Here is a 6,000-nt window from a genome sequence, read left to right as displayed (position 1 = left end):
TAGGCCATATGGCTGCTGGCAGCAGCCAATGTATGTTTGTGCGTCACACCACCAGAAAATCAAGAAATCAACAACTAAATTAAAAGAGAATACAAATATTGGCGCGAATACCAGTTTAACTCTTTGAGAGAGAAACCCCTCTCTTTCAAATGGAAACAGCTGTTTACGATGGCAGATATTTTACCTTCCTCTTTTCTTTTCATTCACATTTACACAATCCCTTTTCAACCATCTTCTAAACACTAATCAGTGTGGTGTATTTCAGCCAGCCACTACGGTTGTTCGTGAAAAGTGTTCTGTAAAATTAAAATAAATAAAAGGGAAATATTTATAAACAACTTTAAAATGTACATGAAAAGTTTATGTAGATAAATTATTTGTTACATGTATTCAAAAACAATAGAAATTGTTGGCCGTAATACACAAGTGAATACAGCTGCTGGTAAGTACGTATGTACATGCAGACCCGTTGCAAGCCAATGAATGTATTAACAAAAGCCTACTTGAAAATGTCTTAATTATAAATTCTTATAAAGGTCAAGTTTCGGGATTAACAATTGCTGCATTTACTGGATATTAAATGATTTTAGTTAATAAAATTTATTTATTCATTCGCTGTGTTTGGCGTTCACTTTTCGTTGCATTGCCAAGTCCCGCCGGTTCGTAAACAACAAAAGGGAGAAGCAACAAATGAATAACAAGAGTGTTGTGGAAACTGTGTGAGAGTTAAAAGAGTACAGAGTACAGTATTGACAACAGTGTTGCCAGCACAAATTATCAAGGTTCTTGCTACATTAATGAGGTACATACAAACATACATACATGTGTTGGCGAGTTATAGTACGTTTACATATAATAGGATTAAATAAACCCACTGGGTTTCAAATGTTAATTCCATTGCGTATACGTCAAATTAATCCTCATAAAGAAGGTTAACCCGATGAAAAGCTAGAATATAAACAGACTATTACTACAAGAACATATACTTGATTTATATAGAATTGATTTATTTTAATAATCAAAACAATCAGCAATAATCAAAGAAAAAATAATTGTTTAATTCTTTTTCTTAATTGGTTTAATTTTAAATATAAAACAGTGCAGTTCCAATTTCCCTATATTTATGTGTCACAAATTCAATTTAAAACAAGTAAAAATATAATTTAAAAAAATTAAGTTTCAGTGTTTTATTTAGAAATGCACTTAAAACTAGGAAATAATTTGCCGCTTAGCCTCAATAAATATATGTATTCTTTCTCATGATGGAATCTCTCAAATAAAACGCTTGCCGTTTAATTTTGCCACCATTTATAATTTAAATCCAAGCGTTTTATTTGAGAGATTCCATCACGAGAAAGAATATATTTATTGAGGCTAAGCGACAAATTATTTCCTAGTTTTAAGTGCATTTCTAAATAAAACACTGAAACTTAATTCTTTTAAATTATATTTTATTTTTAACTTTTTAGAACAAAACTATAGTCCATTTAGGCCGAAAATTTAGATAAAATCTTGAAAATGCCTGAAATCGTGTAGTGCCATTATACAAAGGCTATACCAACAACCAAAATTTTTTTTTCAAAAATTTTTGGTCGAGAATTTTCTTTGCCATTGGGGACTCCAAATGTCAAGTTACAGCCAATTCGGCCTCAAAATGAAGATAAAATCCTCATAATACTTGAAATCGGATGGTACCGCTATAGGGGGGCTATACCAAAACCTGGACCTATGTTCACAATTTTTGGTGGGGAAATGTCTGTATCATTGGGGAAATGTCTGTAATTCGGGCAAAAATTAAGATAAAATCCTCAAAATACCTGAAATCGGGTGGTACCGCTATATGGTGGCTGTAGGAGAAATTGGACCCATATTCATGTATTGTCATCCAAATCTGAAAAGTGTGCAAAGTTTTAGTCCGGTTGGTCAACTGCTACTGTGTCAAAATTGAGTTATTAGATTTGAAATGCAATTTAAATAAAACACCGTAAAACACTGCAAGAATGGTAAAAATTTACCAATATTGGTTTTGATTTCTTATTCATTTATTGTCATCCAAATCTGAAAAGTGTGCAAAGTTTTAGTCTGATGTGTTAACTGCAACTGTGTCAAAATTGAGTTACCATATTTGAAATGCAATTTAAATAAAACACGTTAAAACACTGTGAAATGGACTAATATTTTTTTTTTGTTTTTTTAATTTCATATTCATTTATTGTCATCCAAATCTGAAAAGTGTGCAAAGTTTTAGTCCGATTGGTCAACTGCAACTGTGTCAAAATTGAGTTACCAGATTTGAAATGCAATTTAAATAAAACACCGTTACAACATAATAAAATGGACCAATATTGGTTTTGATTCCATATTCATGTATTGTCATCTAAATCTGAAAAGTGTGCAAAGTTTCAGATCGATTGGTCAACTGCAACTGTGTTAAAAATAAGTTACCAGATTTGAACTAAACGGACTAAAGCAAGTTAAATAAAACACTGTAATGGTCGCGTAAATAATAAAAAATGAAAATGTATATCTCCACACAATTTCTGATAATTTCAAGATTTTATGTCGTTTTGGTCTAAATTGGGTGTACGTTAGCATTAAGGGTTAGTAGAGATCAAAAAGTGTCCCCCCAAAGGATATAGACATAGATCCACGCCCGACTTAAGGTATTTGGAAGTTATTTAGCAATTAGGGTTCGAAGTGGTTAAAATAACCTCTCTACCAAAAAATTGCAAACATAGGTTCACGTTTTGGTTAGAATTGGGCAATCTCGTTCAATTGAACGATCCGGATCACTGTCCTCGTTCAAAAACGAATGAGTAACATCATAAAAACCACAGTGTGAAATTAAGTATACGCAACTTTGTCAAAGAAATTACTGGTGTCCACTGAACGAGATAGTGATCCGCATCGTTCAATTGAACTAGATTGCCCAACTCTAGTTTTGGTGTGGCCCTATATTACTATTATACTAATTTTGGAAGTATTTGAGAGACTCGATGTTTTTTTAATACAGGGAAAGTCTCTGGTTTACGATAAAAAGTCCAGCTGCCACATCCTTCATCAATAAGTTATTCCCCTTAGACCATACCTGTAAAATTGTGAAAATACGGAAAATCAGGCGGTGCCTTTATATGGGTGTTATACCAAAACGTGGACCTATATTGATAATTTTTTGCAAGGAAGTATTTTGTTGACTCAAAATGTAAAATTACATCCGGCCAAATCCGTTGAAAAATGTAGCTAAAATCGTCGAAATACCAAAAAGCGTACCCCCGATTTATATGGATGCTATACCCAAATGTGAACCAATAAAATTGTTTCTATCATTTTGGCTCGTTATAAACCTATGTTTAATATTTCTGTAGCTCCATTAGAACTATTTTTAACATCAGGCATGTCATTTGGCATATGGTTCCAAGTACTTCCCGATTTCAGGTTTAGTTTTTACTTGACCGAATTAGCTAAAATTTGTTATTTCGTCACCATAAATGTCGAAAGACGTAACCCACAAAACTAAAACTTTACAGGAGAAGCAAAATACGTTATAAAATGAAAACGGTGTTATAAAATATCGAACAACTTTAGTATCGTGTTTTAAGACAGAAAAGAAATATATTTTTGGAAAAAATTTAATTTTTTTCTCAGAATTTCAGAAGCTGAATGGGTTACGTCTTTTGGTATTGTATTATGAGTATACATGTAAAGAAACTAGTAAAAATGAAAAATTATATATATTATAATCAAATGGACCACAATTCGGTGAACTGTCTTTTCCAACCAGCACTACAATTAGTTATAATTTCAAGTGTATTAACCCATAATTAAAACATCAGATCCAGAATATTATATTTATTGTGGAATTTGAGTCAATTTATCGACACAATATAGTTAATATAAATTAAGTGATGTGTAACAATTGAAATTTAACATCTAATTCTTATAAGGAATGTTGCCATAAATGTAATGACAATCACTTGTAATTAAGTGTTTTAAGTCTAGCAGGTACTGAAATTTCTTTTTTGAAACATTTAGTCTCTGTGCGTACATCTAAGGAGGACCGACAGCCCCAAAATCTCCTGATCAAACGCCAATGTTTGCAGTTTATTGGATCTCCTGCCTATTTTCATAATATGAATCAATTTAAATTTAAAATTATAGCAGGCATGCTTACAGGCCAATCAACGAGTTACAGCGTTATTTTTAAATGGGTACAAATGTACCCGGTTATTGATCTATGTACTAAAAAATGTAGGAGGCTACAAAATATCTAAAAAGCGGAAATATATAGTTTCTATACGAGATCATGAGTAGAAACACCTCCTCTTCATTTGCTCCAAGTTTAATGTAAATATCTCTATTATTAAAGATTTGACAGCAATTTTGTTATAAAAAAGGTACATTTGTACCGGTTATTGACCGTAGGGTTAATTTTCAAATAATGTGGGTTACGCCTTTTGTGCTTTATGAAAATTACATTATGCTGTTAGGTCTTTTGACATTTCTTGAATAGGATCGCTATTTTTAAACGTAGAACTTTGAACTTTTGCAAGATCATGTATTTTAGCTTTATGTATCAGATGCCATCAAAAAACGAATTTCGATTTTCATGTTGGTTACGTCTTCCGGCATTTATGGTGACGATTTGGAGATTCCAGTGGCCACAATATTTCTCCCCCAAAAATTGTGGACATTCTTAGTTTAGAATATTTCATGGTAGAGGATGTAAAAAGTTCGGCCCGACCGAACTTAAGGCCTGGGTACATACGATCCGTTGTGTCGGGCCACGCGTTGAAAACAACAAACACATGAAAAAAGTGTAAGTGATGCCAAGTTTGTTCTTGAAGTTTGCAAGTGGTTGTTGTAACGTGACAGTCAACGGGCACGGCGGCCTTAGCTAACTTTAAATGAAAGGTGCTTACACCTGGGAAGTTTTTGCGGATCTTGGAACTACAGTGTTCATATATGAGAAAAAAAAAACGCCGGAGGGATTTTCAAATAAATCGCGGTCAAAGTTCACATTTTTAGGAGTTTTTTTTAAGTTTACACGGTTTTGCTTGGAAACCGCAAGTCCTATCGTAATGGGACTAAAGAAAATGTTGTAGCAGTGAAAATTCTCGACAAGATTGGCTTTTATGACATTTTCCAAGGTTTTACCATTTTTGAGATATATATAGAAGTTCAAATTAGGACAATGCACTTACTGTATCGCCTCCTTATAAAACAAAGTCATGTACGATGCCCTTACCTAGCTTTAAATGAAAACCGCATACACAATGTAATGTTGAGAGATAACAAAAATCCAAAAACAAGAAAAAATCGATGGAAGGATTTTTAAATAAATCGGGGTCAAATTTCACATTTTTAGGTTTTCATGATTTTGTTTGGAAGCGGCAAGTCCTATCGAAATGGGACTAAAGAAAATGTTGTAGAGGATTTTCACCACTATAAAACTTTTTTGTGCAAACATACTCAGAAGTTGAGATAGGCTATTTGGCTTGAAGTCAGCAAGGATGAAAGGAAATATCCTTGTGGTAAGCATGCAAATAGGTAGTTGTAATATTTCACGAAACAACTGGACAGGATTACTTCTGCGGCCAATGTATACATATGTACATTGTATAAACGTTTTATAAATATGTATGTATGTTCCATCCGATAACAATGATACTCCCTATGAGACACCCACCGTTGATCCGGAATTTTATACTGATCATGAATTTTATGCACAGATCAAAGAAAGAACATAGCACTTTCAATAAAAATACAGTCATGCTTTCCAAATAAGAACTTTATACACTTATAATAAGTAGTGTGATTCGCTAACTCATTTTTGGTTATCGATAAAAATCGGTAAAATTAAGACGTCAAATAATAATTTCGGTAAATAACGGAATTTGGCGGTAAGTTAGCAATAAAAATTGCTAATTTCTAGTGATAGCAACACTATTGTCAGCTTTTATTGGCACATTTTATTCATAATTTTGCGTTTTAATTTTAACG

General features: G+C 32.7%; 1 protein-coding gene across 1 annotated transcript in view; it reads left to right on the top strand.

The window, feature by feature from the left end:
• Positions 1-248: 248 nt before the first annotated feature.
• Positions 249-6,000, top strand: part of LOC141394178 (uncharacterized) — a 322,066-nt gene continuing 316,314 nt past the window's right edge. The window contains exon 1 of the mRNA XM_073968141.1: positions 249-442. The gene's annotated coding sequence lies outside the window, so the exon portion shown is untranslated. The remainder of the gene's footprint in view (positions 443-6,000) is intronic.

Source organism: Musca autumnalis, unplaced genomic scaffold (genome assembly GCF_047663935.1).
Source record: "Musca autumnalis isolate F117 unplaced genomic scaffold, ASM4766393v1 scaffold_2, whole genome shotgun sequence".
NCBI lineage: Eukaryota > Metazoa > Arthropoda > Insecta > Diptera > Muscidae > Musca > Musca autumnalis.
The sequence above is the reverse complement of the archived record's forward strand: the minus strand, read 5'-3'. Positions and strand labels throughout refer to the sequence as shown.